The 20,691-nt window shown below is 40.7% G+C and overlaps 1 long non-coding RNA gene across 1 annotated transcript; it reads right to left on the reverse strand.

Moving 5' to 3' along the window:
* Window positions 1–216: 216 nt before the first annotated feature.
* On the reverse strand, window positions 217–20,232 carry LOC131273833 (uncharacterized). The gene is made up of 3 exons (XR_011646050.1): window positions 20,132–20,232; window positions 997–1,018; window positions 217–267 (listed from the first exon to the last, which is right to left on the reverse strand). It is a non-coding gene; the product is annotated as an uncharacterized lncRNA (long non-coding RNA).
* Between the last annotated feature and the right edge of the window lie 459 nt (window positions 20,233–20,691).

Genomic DNA, 20,691 nt, shown 5'->3' on the forward strand with positions numbered 1-20,691 from the left:
GATTTTAAACAGATATTTGAAGCTCCTCTTCAACATTCCAAAGGCATCCCAAAGATTTAGATTGTTTATAGAAAATTTTGATCTACGACACTCTAATGAAAGAAATCATCCAATAATGGAATCAGAAGATGCATGGAAAGAATTCAAGTTGAAACCTGAAAAAATTAAAAATACCTTCTCTTTATAATTGGATACTATTTTCATGAGTATTTTTTTCCCCCATGCAGTACTTCAAAGTCTCAGATATTTTGTCTTCTCAACATAGACCTGCCCATAAGAAAATTAGGAGAAATGAATAAAATGGAAATACCCTAATTATTAGGAGCAAAGGCACATGATCTGTTATCTAGGACAATACTTAGGATTTCAGACTTCCCTGACTGGTACTGAATTCTCTAATCTGACCTAATACATAATGTATTGAGGCCATGGATCTCAAGAAACACTATATCTTAATTGCCCCACATATGATGCACGTATGGAATTCATTATCCCCATTTTGCATCATGCTTATTTCTCCTCATTCTCCTCTGGAATTAATGGCTCCTTCCACTTAACCTTCACAACATCTGGCTTAAATGCCTAGTAGAGAATTAATTTGCCCAGCAATATTTGGAGTCTTCCCCGAGCCTTACATTTCTTGATACACACCAACAGTGTCTTCTTTTTACTTTGTCCATAGAGCCAGGTTGTGCCAGACACCACTCACCCCAAACCTCAGATGATCATCAATGCTCCCTAAAAATTTCTACGCTAAGTCAAACTCCTCTTCTCCCGAGTCCCACAGTCTGTTCCCCTCTCAGTCTCCTTTCTCAGTTGGTGGTATTGCTATCTACTCCTTCATTCAGATCAACAAGCCATTAATTCTAAATTTTTCCAAGTTATCAAGATACCAGGCATCAGAAATCACTGAATCTTCTTCTAACAGCATTAGAACCCACACCAAGCACCAATATTGAGAAAACGCTGTGTAGACAACATAAGCTAAAATCTTACCTGGATAAAATCTATGCTCTACCTAAGAGAAAGTAAACAAAATTAAATTTAATGTCAAAACATTTTATTGATAAAAATCTTCTAAATCCTGATAAGGCTTCAAAATCATAAGCAAGAGAAATTTTAATATTGGATTGTTTAGAATAATGAATCCTGTATTACTCAGGGTTCTCTAAGGAAACAGAAATGACAGGAGATATCTGTGAAAAAATAGAAAAGCATTTTAAAAAGAACTTCTCATTTAAGTGGTAAGTAATACTTCACAATAAGTTTCTGGGGAAGCGAAGTTGGCCCAATGGATAGGGCATCCGCCTACCACATGGGAAGTCCAAGGTTCAAACCCAGGGCCTCCTGACCCGTCTGGCCCATGCACAGTGCCGATGCATGCAAGGAGTGCTGTGCCACCCAGGGGTGTCCCCACATAGGGGAGCCCCATGCACAAGGAGTGTGCCCCATAAGGAGAGCTGCCCAGAGCAAAAAAATGTTGCAGCCTGCCCAGGAGTGGTGCCACACAAATAGAGAGCTGATGCAGCAAGATGATGCAACAGAATGTGACACAGATTCTGTGTACCACAGACAAGAATACAAGTGAACATAGAAGAGCACACAGAGAATGGACACAGAGAGCAGACAACTGGGGTGGGGAGAGAAATAAATAAAAAATAATTTTAAAAAAATCAATTTGTGGTACAAGCACTAAGGCAAATACCTTATTTTGGAATTAAAGTCTGTCTACACCTTTCTTAAACATGTACAAATCTATTTGTTTTTAATAACAGGAATTACAGATATTTTTATAATAAATATGATATGATATGGTTAGCCTCAAATCATTTATTTGTCAATTCCTAAATGGAAACACAAGTTTCAGATTCAGGAATTGTTTTAGAAACCCATGAGCAGGGGAGGTGGGGCAAGATGGTGTCTGAGTGAGTGCACCTCATAATCTCTCCTGCAGAGATGCGGCTGGGCAGGGTCGGAGTCCTGCTGGACTGGGCTGTTTTGGGTGTTCACAGGGCAGGAGGTATCTGGACATCGATTTGGTGAGACGGTAACAGAGGAGATTCTTGCAAGAGGTAGAATTTTGGGTCTCTTGCATGGAGGTCAGAGATTGTGGGTGGGACCCTTCCCCCTGGGACTGGTGGCCCAGCTACAGTGATTCCTGAAGGCTTTGTTGTGCTGGGTTGTTCCCAAGCCCAGAGCAGACATTTCGGGGGCTTGCAGGGTGGGATGTTGATTTGGTGAGACAGTGACGGAGGAGATCCTTGCAAGAGGTGGAATTTTGGGTTTCTGACATGGAGGTCAGAGGTAGTGAGTGGAGACCCTCCCCCTCAGGCTGGCAGCCCAGGCACAGTGATCCTGAAATCTCTGTTGTGCTGTGGTGTTACCAAACCCTAAACAGGCTGTTTCAGGGGCTTGCAGGGCAGGAGATTTCTGGATGTCGATTTGGTGAGACAGTGACAGAAGAGATTCTTACGAGAGGTGGAATTTTGGGTCTCTGACATGGAGGTCAGAAGTTGTGGGTGGAACCCCTCCCCCTAGGGCTGGCAGCCCGGCTGCTGTGATCCCTGAAAACTTTGTTGTGCTGCGGTGTTCCCAGGCCCCATGTTAACCAGATGCATGGTTCCCAGGTCTGTGTCCCTTAAACCCTAGTGGCCCATGTTCCAGAGACTCACACACCTTGAGTCTGCAATATCATGGACTTCCCATCCCCGAATCCACTGCACTCTGAGGTCCATCTGAGGTCCTGGATTACCCAAGCCCTCCGTGTTTTGTGTTGTTTTTTTCTCTCTCTCTCCTTGAACTTGGAGTATACCAGCTGACTTGGGGAGAGTCTGGGAAGAAAGGAGAGGCAAATCTGCTGAGAAAGCCCAATTTACCTAAACGTCCTGGGATGGGAAACTTGGTCTGGGAGAAGGTGGAGTCAGAAAATCAATTAGACCTCCCCTAGCACACCTAAGGGGAAAGGACTATAGGTGCTATCCAAGCTTCCAATAGCACATTTGGGGTTTCCAGTGAGGTGTAGGTGCTCTCATGCTGGAAATAAAGAGTCATAGTCTTCTGTGTTGAGTTGGTTCAATAAGGACCTACTTGAATCTCCTACTGGACCTTTTAGGTAGCTTTCCTGCTGCCCTGGGAGAGAGAGAAGTGAGGAAAGGAGTAAGGGGGAAGGTCAGATCCCTAAGTGTATTATTTAACTGCAAAGAGGATTCCTAACTTGAAACGTTGGTTCTTTTTTGCTAATATTGCATTGTCTCCTGGTCTCCCATCTTTTCTCCCATTTTATCCCTGAAGTCCTTTTTCATTTATTTAGTCTTTTTCTCTTTTTCTTTTTCTAGCTTGTTTCCCCCCTTTTCTTTGCCCCTCTTTTTCTGTTCTCTTTTTTTTCCTTTTCTCTCTTTTTCTTCTTTTTATTTTATTTTCTTTATATAGTAGGTGCTGCAGGGAATGCTTCACATTTGCTGTCTTTCCTCATCCTCCATTTCTTCTTTTCTGTGTGTATTGATTTTGGACACCTATACGATCCTCTTTTCCCTACATCTTTCTATCCTCCTTCATCTACTGTTTCTCTTACATTCCACCTCTCTTTCTTTGGTTCCCAAATTGTCTTTTTATTTCTTATACCTTTGTTCTGTTTTCTGTCTTTTATCCACTCTTGATATTATTGTCATTCTTTTCTCTTTTGCTCTCTCATGAAAACACTGGCCTTTTAATTCATACTATATTCTTCCCCATATTCAGTTGACCGTCCAATTATAGGTACTCTACTTACTGCTATAACTCTACATAACTTACATGAGTCTAATATCCATTCTTCTAGATCTCACATTGTGGCTCTGTTAACATTTATTACCAATACTACTTTATACATTTTCTTATTCATTTTGCTTTCCCTGGCCCTAATATTTTCCTTCAAAGTGAACTTAGCCAGCAACAAGAAAATAGAGTAAGAAGAACAAAGTGACAAAGAGATGGCATAACACTTATGCATGAACAACTAATTAATCCCCAAGACTAGACAAAGAAGCTAAGGAACTGATTAAACCTGTCAAGATAAAATGATGACCAGAAAGCAACAAAAAACTACAAACCAAACCAATAATCAGGAAAACATGGCCGAATCCAATGAACAAACTAAAAACCAGGAACAGGAGCAGACCATTGGACAAGTAATTATAACTCTCAAAACATATATTAGAGACCAACTTAATGAAGTAAAGGAAGAGATTAACAATATAAAGAAAACACTTGGAGAGAATACAGAAGAAATTGCAGTCATATACACAAATGATAACAGATACGATAGTGATGAACACCAGAGTTCAAGAAATCAAAAATACACTCTCAGCAAATAGCAGCAGATTAGAAGAAGCAGAGGAGAGAATTAGCCACATGGAAGACAGTACATCTGAAATCAAACAGAGAGTAGAACTGATTGATAAAAAGATAAGAAAAAAAAATCCAACTGGGACTTAGGGATCTGAATGACAATGCAAAGTGCACAAACATATGTATTATAGGCATCCCAGATGGAAAAGAGAAGGGAAAGGGGGCAGAAGGTGTGTTGGGGGAAATAATGGCTGAAAACTTCCCAAATCTACTGAGAGAGATGAATGTGCATGTCCAGGAAGCACAATGCACCCCAAACACCATAAATCCCAACAGGCCCACCCAGAGACATATACTTGTCAAATTATCCAATGCTCAAAGAGAAAATTCTAAAAGCAGCAAGAGAAAAAAGAACCGTCACATACAAGGGAAGCTCCATAAGATTAGCTGCTGATTTCTCATCTGAAACCATGGAGGCAAGAAGGCAGTTGTATGATATATTCAAGGTACTAAAAGAAAAAAATTTCCAACCAAGAATACTCTACCCAGCTAAACTAGCATTCAAAAATGATGGAGAGTTCAAAATATTCACAGATAAACAGAAATTAAAAGAGTATGCCAAAAAAAAAACCCTGCCCTTCAAGAAATACTAAAGGGAGTCTGCAGGAAGAAAGAAAAAAACAGGAGAGGCACAGTTGGAGAGTGTAAGAGCAACAAAAAAGACAAAAAGAAAAGGAAACAAACAAAATATGACAAAATATAACAAACACAAGTCCAAAGGAATATGGTTAACATCAATAATTCCTTGAAAGTAATAACACTGAAAGTCAATGGATTAAACTCACCTGTCAAATAATTCAGACTGGAAGATTGGATAAGGAAATATGACCCATCTATATGCTGTCTACAAGAAACACATCTTAGACCCAGGGATTCAAAGTGGTTGAAAGTGAATGGCTGGGAAGCAATCTTAAAAGCAAACAATAACCAAAAAAGGCAGGAGTATTATATTAATATCAGACAAAATAGATTTTAAATGGAAAACAATTGTGAGAGACAAAGATGGATACTACAATTAGTGAAACAGATAATCTTTCAAGAAGAATGAACAATCTTAAATATTTATGCTCCTAACAAGGGTGCCTCCAAATACGTGAGGCAAACACTGGAAAAACTATGTGAAAGAATAGATGCCTCTACAATTATAGTGCGACACTTTAATACACCACTATCAACTTTGGACAGAACATCTCAAAAGAGAATCAATAAAGAAACAAAAATTTTGAACAGTATATTAGAGGAGCTGGATCCAATAGACATATACAGATCATTACACCCAAATATAGCAGGATATACATTTTTCTCAAGTGCACATGGATCATTCTCCAAGATAGACCATATGCTAGGTCACAAAGAAAGGCTCAATGAATTCAGAAAGATCAAAACCATACAAATAATATCTCTGACCACAGTGGAGTGGAACTGCAAATCTGAAAGGGCCAGAGGCCCAGATTTCACACCGAGATATGGAAATTAAACAGCACACTCTTAGAAAAAACAATGGGCCAAAAAGGAAATCTCAAAATAAATAAAAAACTACCCTGAAACTAATGAAAATGATAACACAACATACAAAAACCTATGGGATGCAGCAAAAGAAGTACTGAGAGGGAAATTTATAACCAAAAGTTCATACATCAAAAAAGAAGAGCAAAAATTGAAGAGCTAACTGCACATTTGGAGGAATTAGAGAAAAAACAACAAAGTAACACCACAGGAAGAAGAAACAAAGAACAAAGATAAGAGCAGAATCAAATGAAATAGAAAATATGAAAGCACTTGAAAAGATGAACAAAACCAAGAGCTAATTCTTTGAGAAGATCAATAAAATTGACAAGCCCTTATCTAGACTAACAAAGAAAAAAAGAGAGAAGATGCAAATACACTAAATAAGAAATGAGAAAGGAGATATCATCACTGACCCCACAGAAATAAAGACTATCATAAGAGGATAATTTGAAAAACTATATTCCAACAAAAATGACAATTCAGAGGAAATGGACAAATTTCTAGAAACACATAAGGAGCATATATTGATGAAAGAAGAAATTGATGATCTCAACAAACCAATCACAAGGAAAGAGATAGAATCAGTCATTAAAAACCTCCCAATTAAGAAGAGCCCAGGGCCAGATGGCTTCACAGCTGAATTCTACAAAACATTCCAGAAAGAACTAACACCAATCTTGCTGAAACTCTTTAAAAAAGAGCTAAAATTGGAGAACTAATTGCTCTCTTGGAGGAATTAGTAAAAAAACAACAACAAACTAACCAAAAGAAAAAAGAAAGAAATAACAAATATCAGAGCAGATTTAAATGAAATAGAAAAAAAACTTGAAACATAAACAAAACCAAGAGCTGGTTCTTTGAGAAGATCAATAAAGACTATCATAAGAGGATACCTTGAAAATCTATATCCCAACAAGGACACTTTAGAGTAAACGGACAAATTCCTAGAAACACAGAAGCAGCCTACATTGACAAAAGAGGAAATTGAAAATCTCAACAAACCAATCAAAAGTAAAGATATAAAATCAGTCATTAAAAACCTCCCAACTATATACTCATAGTGGCAACAATTAAAAACCACAGTAGGGGGGGTACTGGGTTCCTGGCCAGTGGTGCTCTGTCGTGGTCCCTAGCGGAGCAGCGACAGTCTCCCAGGTGCAGCGGTGGGGACCGGGAGGGAGTGAGGGTTCAACAGTGAGCCCCTGACGCTAATGACTATGCTTGTGAGCTGATAAGCCTAAAATAAGAACAAGGCCTAGAGCAGCATTGTGCCTGGGAATTTCCTCCTGTCAGCCTTCATGTTACTCAAATGTGGCCAGTCTCGAAGCCAAACTCAGCATGTAAATGCAATGCCTTCCCCCCAGCATGGGACATGACACCCGGGAATGAGCCTCCCTGGCACCGAGGGACCACTATCAACTACCAACTGATGATGCAACTGGAAAATGACCTCATACGGAAGGTTCAACGCGGATCAGCGGAATATCCCTGTCTACATAAAATAACATGACTTTAAAATGCTGTTTGACCTAATGTAAGGGGGAAATGGAAAGGAGAAATGAGTTTATATGGCTACGAGTCTCTAAAAAAGAGTCTGGAGGCTGTCAGAAGGATTGCCCTTATGCACAACTGAGCAGAGTCTGAGAGACAGATAAAGCAGATACAACCCCCAGATATCGGTTCCTTCGAGGGCTAAAGAGACCCATGGGAGTTATGGTCATGGCCGATGGGGTTAACTACCAGGTCAGATGGCCCCTCTTTGGAACTGGTGTTTATGTGTGATGAATCTGGACTCAGATGGGATCTCTCTTCATAAGACTTTCATGCTAATGTGCTGGAGGTGCAGTTAGTGTCAGAGTTTAAGATATATTTAGGGGATTTGAATCTCTGGACTGACAATATGATAGCCAGGTCCTGAGCCTCAACAGACTCCAGCACCTACAATCTGACTTATTGGGCTCACCACACTCAGCTAAGATGGAGTTGAAGAAGGACAACCACCACACCATGGAGCCTAGAGTGATTACAACTGAAAGTGGGAGGATTGCATCCAGCATCCATGTGGAATCTGAGCCTCCTCTTGACATAGAGGTGCAATGGACACAACCAATCCAATGTCCACATAGAAAAGGTGGCATTGGATTGAGAAAAGTGGACATGATGGCTCATGGGTATGGGGAAAGGCAGGAAGAGATGAGAGGTGGAGGCGTCTTTGGGACATGGAGCTGCCCTGGATGGTGCTTCAGAGGCAAGCACCGGACATTGTAAATCCTCACAGGGCCCACTGGATGGAATGGGGGAGAGTATGGGCCATGATGTGGACCATTGACCATGAGGTGCAGAGGTGCCCAAAGATGTACTTGCCAAATGCAATGGATGTGTCATGATGATGGGAAGGAGTGTTGCTGGGGGGGGGAGAGGTGGGGTGGGGGTGGTAGGGTTGAATGGGACCTCATATATATTTTTTTTAATGTGATATTATTACAAAGTCAATTAAAAAAAGTCAAAAATAAAATAAAAATAAAAAATAAAAACCTCCCAACTAAGAGTCCTGGGGCAGATGGCTTCACAGGTGAATTATATCAAATGTTCCAGAAAGAACCAACACCAATCTTCTTTAAACTCTCCCAAAAAATCAAAACAGAAGGAACATTGCCTAACTCACTGTATTATGTCAACATTACTCTAGTACAAAAGCCAAACAAAGACACCACAAGAAAGGAAAATTACAGACCAATTTCTCTAATGAACCTAGACACAAAACTCCTCAACAAAATACTTGCTAACCATATTCAGCAACACATTAAATGAATTATATACCATGACCAAGTGAGATTCATTCTGGGTATGCAAGGATGTATCAACATAAGAAAATCAATCAATGTAATACACCATATAAACACACTGAAGGAAAAAAATCACATGATTATATCTATAGATGCAGAAAAAGCATTTGATAAAATACAGCACCATTTCTTGATAACAACACTGCAAAATATTTGGAATACAGGAAATTTTCTGAACTTGATAAAGAGTATATATGAAAAACCCACAGCCAACATCATTTTCAATGGTGAAATCCTAAAATCTTTCCCTCTATGATCAGGAACATGACAAGGATGCCCACTATCACCTCTTCTATTTAACATTGTCTTAGAAGTACTTGTTCGAGCACTGAGGCAAGAACCAGATAAAATGGCATTCGAATTGGAAAGAAGAAGTCAAAATTTCATCATCTGCAGATGACATGATCCTATACATAGAAAATCCTGAGAGGTCTACAACAAAGCTTCTAGAACTCATAAATGAATTTAGTAAAGTTGCAGGTTATAAGATCAATGTGCAAAAATCAGTAGCATTTCTATACAGAAATAATGAGAAAGCTCAGGAGGAAATCAAGAAACAAATACCATTTACAATAGTAAATAAAAAATCAAATACCTAGGAATAAATTTAACTAAAGATATAAAAAACTTATCCACAGAGAACTACACAACACTTTTCAAGGAAATCAAAGAAGACCTAAATAAATGGAAGAATATTCCCTGTTCATGGATAGGAAGACTAAATATTAGTAAGAAGTCTATCCTACCAAAACTGATCTACACATTCAATGCAATCCCAATAAAAATCAACACAGCATTCATTAATGAACTAGAGAAACTAGCTATGAAATTTATTTGGAAAGGAAAGAGGCCCTGAATAGTCAAAGACATATTGAAATAGAAAAATGAAATTGGAGGAATCACACTACTGACTTCAAAACATACTACAAAGCTACAGTAGTGAAAACAGCATGTTATTGGCACAAGAAAAGATACACAGACCAATGGAACCGAATTGAGAGTTCTGATATAGATCCTCATATATATAGTCGTATAATATTCAATAAAACCACCAAACCCTCTAAACTGGGAGAGAATGGCCTATTCAACAAATGGTGCCTGGAGAACTGGATATCCATATGTAAAAGAATGAAAGAGGATTACCATCTCACACCTTATACAAAAATCAACTTAAGATGGATCAAAGACTTAAATATAAGAGCCAAGACCATAAAGACTTTGGAAAGCAGTGTAGGGAAGCATCTACAAGACCTTGTAATAGGAAATGGCTTCATGAACTTCACACCAAAAGCATGAGCAGCAAAAGAACAAATAGATAAATGGGACTTCCTCAAAATTAAAGCCTTCTGCACCTCAAAGGAGTTTGTCAAGAAAATGAAAAGTGAACCTACACAATGGGAGAAAATATTTGGTAACCATATATCTGATAGGAGACTTATAACCTGCATATATAAAGAACTCCTGTATCTTGAAAATAAAAAGAAAACCCATTTAAAAAATGGGAAAAAGATGTAAACAGACACTTCTCCAAAGAAGAAATACAAATGGTTAAAAAGCACATGAAAAAAATGCTCCAAATCTCTAGCTATCAGGGAAATGCAAATCAAAACTACAATGAGATACCATCTTACTCCCATAAGATTGGAAGCTATGAGAAAAGCAGAAGACTACAAGTGCTGGAGAGGATGTGGAGGAATGGGAACACTCATCCACTGCTGCTGGGAATGCAGAAGGATTCAGCCATTCTAGAGGTCAGTTTGGCAGTTTCTCAAAAAACTAGCTATACATTTGCCATATGACCCAGCAATTCCACTGCTGGGTATATACCCAGTAGAACTGAAAACAAGGACACAAACCGATATATGCACACCAATGTTCATAGCAGCATTGTTCACTATTGCCAAAAGTTGGAATCAACCCCAAGGCCCATCAACAGATGAATGGATAAATAAAATGTGGTATATCCATACAATGGAATGCTAGTCAGCTTAAAGAATGAATACACTACAAACACACGTGATAACACGGATGAATCTTGAGAACCTTATGTTGAGTGAAGCAACCCAGGCATTCAAGGACAAATACTACGTGACCTCAATGATATGAAATAAGTAAACCAAGCTTCCTCAGAGAGCTAAAGACTGGATAATAGGCTTAAAGGAAATTGAGGGGTAGAGGAAGGATGCAAGCTGACACCTACATTGGTGAAATCTATGATAAGATAGAGGTAAGTATTTGTACAAGGAAGGGATAAAATGAGGGCATAGTGTTGTCTTTGCTTGGGCTTTTGTGGGCTTGAGGGGGGCTAGGGATAGGAGGATGGGTAATATTGCCCAAGAAATTGGGAGGAAATTTGGGGAACATACGAATATAGGAGATTGTCAGGTATTTGGTTGAGAGTTTAATGCTGAGAAATCTTTTTCAAAAATATAATAAGCTTACCTGTTTAAGATGCTTAAAGGGGATAATGATGCAGGACAGGCTCCTAGGGAGTGTGTGAGTGCTCATTTTGCCATAGTGGGGTATATCATTGGATAGAGACCCATATAATGAGAGTGAGGGTATACCCACATCCTGAGGAGGACTGATGTTCTCAAATAGAGGGAATTGTATCTCTCAAGAGAAATGGTGGCTCCCAATGCATTAGGGCAGTTGAGCATGTCAAGCCCTCAACACTGTTGCAGTATCTTTGAGCATAGCCCTTCAAGCAATGAAGATTGACTGTCACTGTGGGCCCTAAGGGGAGGGGGAAAGAGGTATTGAATAGATGGAACCAGTGTAACTGTGTGGGCAATAGAAGTGTTCCACAAGTTTACACAAGGATGGATATAAGACATGTTAAATTACACCAAAAATATAGAGGGGCTGATAGGCTAAAATGTAAATCATGGTGTAAAACATAAGATAACGAAAAATTTAGAAAATTGCATAGTCTAAAATATAAACCACAATGTAAACCCAAATATTACCTTGTTTGAAAGCTATTGTCTCATTATCTGTCCATCAGTTTCAGTAAATATAGTATGAATATGTAAAAAGATTATTGCTGTGGAAGGGATGAGGGTTTTATGTTGGATATGTGGGAGTACTGTATATTGTATGTATGAATTACTGTGATCTAAAAAACTTTTGTGAAGATAAGCTTAATATTTAGGGGAAAAAAAAGAAAAAGAAAGGACATAGACACTGAGGAAAGGATGGAAGTAGTTGCCTTGCCAATTTGCATACAGGGCAACACTTATTGCAGTGATGGAAGGCAAAACATCAAAAACAAAACTTTTGCATTTTTAAATTTTTTGATACCCCAATTAATTTTTACCTTAATTAATATGTATTCTATATCTAACCTTTAAACTCATCAGCATATTCCATTTTACTATTAATGGAACCTGGCAATATATTGGATTTCACTTTTCAAGAAGTTTTGGATCACAGAAAGGATCAACAATGTCAGGGGAGGAATACTGGTGTGGGATGTTTTTGACAGGGGACACATGTTTGGCAGGGAGTTCTCCAGGGTAGATATCCAGGGTAGTATTCAGGGTAGATAAAAATGGATATTTTCATAGTGGTTATAATTAAAAACAACAACTGAGGGAGTGCTGAGTTCCTAGCCAGGGGAGCTCTATCACAGTCCCTAAAGTGACAGCAACAATCCCCCAAGTGCAATGGCAAAGACCAAAAAAAAGGAAGGCCCAACAATGAGCCCTTGATACTAATGACTATGCTTGTGAGCCTGTGCACCTGAAATAAGAACAAGGCCTAGAGCTGCAGGGTGCCTAAGAATTACCTCCTGAGAGCCTCTGTGTTGCTCAAATGTAGCCAGTCTTGAAGCCAAACTCAGCATGTAAATGGGTTGCCATCCCCAGCATGGAACATGACTCCCAGGGATAAGCCTCCCTGGCACTGAGGGATTACTACCAAGTACCAGCTGATGATGTAACTAGAAAATGACCTTGAATAAAAGGGTTATCTCAGGCCAGCAGAATATCTCAGTCTACATATAATACCAGGAGTTAAAAATGCTTTTTGACCTGAGTAAAAGGTGGAAATGGAAAGGACAAATGAGTTTATATGGCTGAGTCTCCAAAAAGAACTGGGAGGTTATCAGAGAGGTTGTCCTTATGCACACCTGACCAGAGTCCCAGAGACAGATAAAGTAGATAAAACCCCAGGTATTGGTTCTTCTGAGGGCTACAGAGACCCACATGTTCTATGGTCATGGCAGATGGAGTTCAGTCCCATGTCAGTTGGCCCTACTTTGGAGATTGTGTTTCTATGTGATGGAGATGGACTCAGATGTGATCTTTGTCCACAAGTCTCTCCTGTTGCTTTTACTGGAACTGTAGTTGTTGCTGGGGTTTAATGTATACCCAGGAGTCTTGAATCTCTGGACTGACCATGTGATAGCCAGACCCTGAGCCTCAACAGACTTGCAACTCCTACACTCTGGTTTATTGGACTTACCCCACTCAGCTAACATGGAGGTGAAGAAGGTCAACCACCACACCAGAGAGCCAAGAGTGCCTACAACTGAAAGCAGGAAGATTGCATCCAGCATCAGGTGGAATCTAAGACCCCTCTTGACATAGATGTGGAGGGGACACAACCATTCTGAGGTCCACAGGATGGAGGAATAGCATATGGATTAGAGTGGACTTACTGATATTCTATTCATGAACTCTTGTGATTAGTAATAGAAGAAAATGTGGCATTGGTGTGGAGAAAGTGGCCATGGTGGCTGCTTGTGGTAGGGAGTGAGAGGAAGAGATGTGATGTGGGGGCATTTTTGGGACTTGGAGTTGTCCTGGGTGGTGCTGCAGGGACAGTTACCAGACATTGTATGTCCTACCATGGCCCACTGGGTGGACTGTGGGAAAGTTTGGGCTATGATGTGGACCATTGACTATGAGGTGCAGCGGTGCTCAGAGATGTGTTCACCAAGTGCAATGAATGTCTCATGATGATGGAGGAGGTTGTTTTTATGGGGGGAGGAGTGAGGTGAGGGGGGTGGGGGGTGTATGGGGACCCCATATTTTTTTAATGTAACATTAAAAAAATAAAAGAGACCAAAAGAAAAAACCCCATGAGCAAACAAAAGTAGAGGCAAATCTTTGGACTAAGAAACACCTCTTTCAATTACCAGAAAGCACATTAGATAACTTATGAAGAGTTGGATATTTGTTTGAATTGACAATTTCAATAAGCCAGGTCATATGATTGTCCCATACAAATTCAGAAATGGTCAGATCAGGAGAGTAGGGACTGCTGGACAAAATGCACAAGTAACAACAGAAATGCTAGGTGATGTCTCCTGTAGAGGGCAGAATGTTCTTCAAAACCCCCATCATTTCCAAACAACATCACTGAATTATGGTATAATCAAATCTAGGCAGGGACCCATTGAAATACCAGGTGAAGTAGCAGCTCTTTTCCACCTAGAACATATTTCCCCATTCAAATATTATAAGTGTCAATTAGTTGCTAAGGCCAGCCTGAAAAACTTGTGTAATAATGGAATCTTATTGTAACATGGAAACACTAGAATGTTAAAGAAAAATGCATCCAGAAAGGTCCAACTTGGAAAATCATGGAATTCATCTGAAGGAAATCCCCAGGGGAAACAAGAGGGAGATTAGGGGATATACAAAAAGTACATGGAAAGAAGATACTTTGGCCTAGAGTCAGAAGTCACTTTAGTACCTAACAGTGAACTATGAATATCAATTAAGTGTGCCTTAGTGATGATCTCAGATGAAGCAGGACTTCAAGTTTCATCCTGCCATATTCATAAAATAATGCTACAAATGTTTTGGTATGTAAAATGAATTCTTACTTCCTCTATGGGTCAAAAACAGATCCTTTTATATGACTAGAGGGATACATTTATAAATATCTATCTCAGGATTTATAAGAACTCTCAAAAGTGCAATTAAAGCAAAGAAGAAAAGTAAGTTTCATATTGAATAAAAAGATAAATTTTTAAGGCATTGCATTATCTAATATGAAATTTCTTTCTAGGATGGTTATGAGAATTCAGAGTTCTATGAACAGTAAATGGAAGTGCCTCCCTAATACCTAATATTTCACTTTTGACAGAAAGTTTTTTAAAATTGAAGTGTTCACTTTAAGATTATACAGTTGTCTTGTTTACTGAGTTGTTTACCAGACATTTAAAACTATATACCCAGGTTAGCTTCAAATTCAAGCATTAATTTGCATTCATACTGGTAATCTAAAATGAAACAAAAGGCCTGTGACTAAAAAAGTCTGGGTTTTTCATGACTTACAGTATACCTACAAGTTAATATACTCACATCTAGAATATTCACCCATAAGAATATAGCAATGAAAATAATTCCCAAGGAGACAGCAATGTTGACAGGCTTCCATGGAAATCCATAAAAACCAGGTCCAGACAGAAAATTGTGTGGTAGGATGTCAACTGGCTGAAATAGCAATACTTGACATAATGAGAACCTCAAAAATTGTACAATGAAAGAGGCACAAAAAACATTCATTGGGAATTTTAATCTGCCTCTAAGAGATAACCAGGTTTCTCAAAAACCTCCAGTGGATTCTACTGCTTCAAGAAAGATGGGAAATTAGTTGCTTTATGTTTTCTGCTTGGCTGATTTTCTTGTTGGAAATTGTGAATTTGGCAGCATTAAGTAGAACACTCTTTCCATGCATTTTACAAGTAAATGTATTAACAGATTGTGTTATATCCATAAATGGAATAAAACTCAGCAATGAAAGTAACAAACTATCAATACACACAACTTCATGGATAGATTTAAAAATGATTGTGCATATAAGAGCCCAGACAAACAAAACAAAACAGTATCTACTCCACATTCCATTTATATAAAATTCTACAAAATGAATTTTAATCTATAATGGCAGATTGTAGATTGAAGGTTGTCCAGGACCTGGTAGGGAAGATGTGTGGATGGACTATTAAGGGTCTGAAGGAAAAAATTCGTATGGTTACTATCTTGGTTATAGAAATGTTTTTATGGATTTGGAAACATGTAAAACCAAACAAATCACACAGGTGCATTTTAATATACATCACTTGTACATCAATAAAGTAATAGGAAAACAATTATAAAAATTGTAAGAGTTTTTCATTTCTTAACAAAAATATTCAAAGACTTTCAAAAAATTAAATTAGACTTATTAACCTATGAATCCATAAAAAGAAATCAAGAACGTACATTAGTCAAAAAGTCTAGTTTTTCATTGATAAATGAATAAACTGCTTGAAGTAAATATGTTGGAAAGGCTCTAAAAATATACCTGATTTGTTTAAAAGAATGAGCAAAAGCAACCACAAGCAATTAAAATTCTGTACAGGAAAGTGGCTGTGGCTCAATCAGTTGGGCTCCCATCTACCATATGGGAGGCCCTGGATTCGTTTCCTGGGGCCTCCTTGTGAAGGCAGGCTGGCCTGTGCCTGCAGAGAGCTGATGGCCCGTGCCTGTGGAGAGCCGATGGCCTGTGCCTGTGGAGAGCTGATGCCCTGAGCCCATGGAGAGCTGATGGCCTGAGCCCATGGAGAGCTGATGGCCTGAGCCCATGGAGAGCTGATGGCCCATGCCCACAGAGAGATGACGGCCTGTGCGACAGCCCACACCCATGGAGAGCTGATGGCCTGTGTCCATGGAGAGCTGATGGCCTGTGCCTGCAGAGAGCTGATGGCCCGTGCCTGTGGAGAGCCGATGGCCTGTGCCTGTGGAGAGCTGATGGCCTGCGCCTGTGGAGAGCCGATGGCCTGTGCCTGTGGAGAGCTAATGGCCTGAGCCCATGGAGAGCTGATGGCCTGAGCCCATGGAGAGCTGATGGCCTGAGCCCATGGAGAGCTGATGGCCCATGCCCACAGAGAGATGACGGCCTGTGTGACAGCCCACACCCATGGAGAGCCGATGGCCTGTGCCCATGGAGAGCTGATGGCCTGCGCCTGTGGAGAGATGATGGCCTGCACCCATGGAGAGCTGATGGCCTGCGCCCATGGAGAGCCGATGGCCTGTGCCCATGGAGAGCTGATGGCCTGCACCCGTGGAGAGCTGATGGCCTGCACCCATGGAGAGCTGATGGCCTGTGTCCATGGAGAGCTGATGGCCCATGCCCACAGAGAGATGATGGCCTGTGTGACAGCCCACACCCATGGAGAGCCGATGGCCTGCGCCCATGGAGAGCTGATGGCCTGCGCCCGTGGAGAGATGATGGCCTGTGCGACAGCCCACACCCGTGGAGAGCTGATGGCCTGCACCATGGCCCGCACCTGCAGAGAGCTGGCACAGCAAGATGACACAACAAATGGAGACAAGCAGACACAGAAGAATGCACAGCAAATGGACACAGAGAGCAGACAGCAAGCAAGCAGCAAGAAGGGATAAAAAAATAAATCTTTAAAAATAATTCTGGGGGAAGCGGACTTGGCCCAGTGGTTAGGGCATCCGTCTACCACATGGGAGGTCTGTGGTTCAAATCCCGGGCCTCCTTGACCCGTGTGGAGCTGGCCCATGCGCAGTGCTGATGCGCTCAAGGAGCGCCGTGCCATGCAGGGGTGTCCCTGCATAGGGGACCCCCACGCACAAGGAGTGCGCCTCATAAGGAGAGCCACCTAGCACGAAAGAAAGTGCAGCCTGCCTGAGAATGGCGCCGCCCACATGGAGAGCTGACACAAGGTGACGCAGCAGAAAGAAACACAGATTCTCATACTGCTGACGGCAACAGAAGCAGACAAAGAAGACGCAGCAAATAGACACAGAGAACAGACAGCTGGGGTGGGGGTGGGGGAAAGGGAAGAGAAATAAATAAATCTTTAAAAAAAATTCTGTACAACAGAGAAATGAGAAAATTCTTAGTGGTGAGGAGACGCATATATAAATACGTTGCTTCATTGTGTTATGATATACCAATTATATCAATAAATGTATAGATATAACTGATATACCTGATAAATGTGTTGATATAAGTAAGTAGGATGATTACTGTTATCGTTGTTATTCCAGTGAAAATTAAATGCAGACTGTTGTTAGGTCAACTTTTTTTAAAAGTTGATGTTTTCTTTCAGAATTCAGCTTCTTTCTGAACACAAGACACATAATGTCTGAATTGTTAAGTAGATAGAATATCTGAGAAACAGTGCATTATTGTACAGTAGATTATTGTACATTATAAAGTTTGAAGTTAGGTGAATCAAAGCTATTTAAAAACCCAATTCCAAATAACCACAGGAAAGAATTTGCCTTCCTGTTTCACTGTAATATAAGCCTGCACTTACAAGGCACTCGTAAGCCAATAAACAGCAACTATGAACATAGGCAAAATAAATAGGAAATTTCTGGAATGTATAGGTACCACAACAAATGGCAAACATATTGATTTCTCAAAAAGTGAATTGTATAAGAATCTTAGGAGAAAACACATCTACAGTGTAATTCACACTCATCCACAGCCCCAAGTTGTTTCATGCAAATTAAAACCTCTGCTAAAGGTGAATAGAAACTGTGAAAGCACATCATAGTGTTTGTAACTAGCAGTGCCAATAGATGGATATGAGAGTGATTAAAGGGGAAAGTTTAAGAACATGTATTTTTCTAGAGGGAAAGCTTACAAATGTAACATGGGACTGTATAACAGTGAAACCTCATGTGAAATATGAATATGGGTAATACTGCATGTATGACTTTTTACAAAATATACAAATAAACTAGAGAGACAGAAACAATAACAGCTGTGTACAGCAGGGGAAGCACAGAAAGACTGAAAGATAAGTTTTTTGGTCTGTTTTTTGTTTTTATTATTGGAATAATGAAAATGCTCTAATAATGATTGAAGTATTGAAGTGATGAATGCACAACTACCAAATACTACCAAGTACCAGTGATTGTACACTTTGGGTGTATGTTTCAATAAAATTGATTTGTGTAAAAAAAACAACTCACCTCTCATGAGAGAGGAAAAAAACAAACCTCTGAAGTCTATTCACTTTCATCTGGGGTCCTCTCAGCTGGGGCATGTAAAGTGTGGATCTTTATAAATATGTGCTGTCTGATTTGTCACTGTCACAAGTGTTCCTGTGACATCTCACAGCTCTCTGAGCACCAGAATCAGTCTCTCTGAAAGGGGCCTCTGAAGTTGTGCTTCTGGGAGTGCCTCAGCCTCCAAGAAATAAGAAAATACTGCATGGTGAAAGCAAAAATACAAAGAGGAATCATTTTGAAAGCTAAGGAAGGTGAATTTGATTTACTTAAGTGTGTGGTAACATGAGAGGGGCCACAGCAAAATTTTAATGAAAGAATCTGGAAAGAGGGGAAAAAATCAGAGCAATACAAAGAAAGAAGAGATATACATTTTCTGTTTCATCTTTGTCGACAAGACCATGGGTCATAGTCAACTTCACATTTATGAACAGGGTGGCATCACAATTCTTAAGATCTCACACATAATCTCATAGAAGTCGAGGCCAACAGTGATGGTCATTATCTTTGTGGCCAGCCACCATGGGATGCTTGGGTTTACCTCTGCAGACCATCCTCACCAAGGAATTATTCATTTGAAGTGAAAAATCAAGTAGAACGTTGTTTCAAAAGGACAAATTCTGCATAAATGATTCTCAGGATACCTGAATATTTGCCCTGTAAGGAACACCCCAAAGGCAGGACAATGGACAAGTACCTTCCCTTACAGAGCCTGTGACCTTTTCCAGGAGGGAAGTTGGATAATCAAGTTCCCTGCAGTAGAGCAACAAAATAAAATGCCTCCTGGCAACACACACACACACACACCAAGGAATGTTTTGCACAAGATGAAGATGCCTTCTGGATGGTCCTGAAGGCCATGCTTCCCCAAATGGTTAGGATGGCTGTCAGGATCTGTGCAGGTGGACATAGTTGTCAGCAAGGGTGGAGGTGGGAAGCGCACGAGATGCTCAAGGATGAGGGAGAGAGCATCTGCTCTATGAAAAGGGCAGCCTACGAGCAAGGAAATCTCTATCTTCATTGATTTGGTTGGCTCTGCAGAAACAGTTCTTTGAGTGGGGTGGCTCGGGCCATTCTGCCCAGCTGCACTGCTGTCCCTGACCAGTGGGACTTTCCAGATCCCTTCCTTGGAGTCTGGGGCATGAGGATCCAAAGGGCCCTGCTTCTCCCTATGGGGGTTTCTCCTGTGTCCCTACTTGCTTGACAGTTTTGTTTTGGTTGGGGAGGGTGGAGGATGCTGGCTTTTAGTAAGAGTGAAGACTTGCAGCGCTGGGATTGGGTATCTCTATGTTTGGGCAATCCTGTGGACTTTCTGCTTTGGGTAAGTCAACAGTCTGTCCATGATGCTTTTGACAGAGGGAAGGACAGTAACTCATCTGCCTGCTGGTCAGGACTCACCTGAGCAGGCTGCTGCTGTGCTTCGCGAGCTCCCATCAAGCCAACTGCACACGGAGCCCCGAGGCGCGTCTGTCTCTAGGAGAGTTGGTTTCCAAACTAGATGTTCTAGAAGCCAATAAGTAAATCAGAAAAGAGAGTTCACAAGGCCCCCGGAACTTTAAACAGAGCCGCAGTCACAGCACTCATTAGACACCCCTGCCCCACAGCCGCCAAGCTTTCAGAGCCTTGAACAACCCACTCGTGGAAACATGAAGCACAGCGGGGCCAACTCTAAGCTGGCAGAGCCTGATGCCCAACTGGCACAGAGCCCACGGCAGCAAGCCCGGCTCCTGACTCCTACCAGGCCAGGCTTCCTTGCTTCCTGGTGCCAACAAGTCATCTTCCCTTCGTGTGGAACCTGCAGGTTTTGGACCCAGCACTCAGCCTGATAGCAGTGGGCATGATGCCGGTCATTTCAAACCCTTGACAGCCCATGGCAAAGAAGAAGGCGTGGGGAAGCGGTGTTCACTCACACTCGTGTTTGTCTGACCCAGCACTGACCAGGACTGGAGGAGGAGCAG

This window comes from Dasypus novemcinctus, chromosome 17, assembly GCF_030445035.2.
Source record: "Dasypus novemcinctus isolate mDasNov1 chromosome 17, mDasNov1.1.hap2, whole genome shotgun sequence".
NCBI classification, from domain to species: domain Eukaryota; kingdom Metazoa; phylum Chordata; class Mammalia; order Cingulata; family Dasypodidae; genus Dasypus; species Dasypus novemcinctus.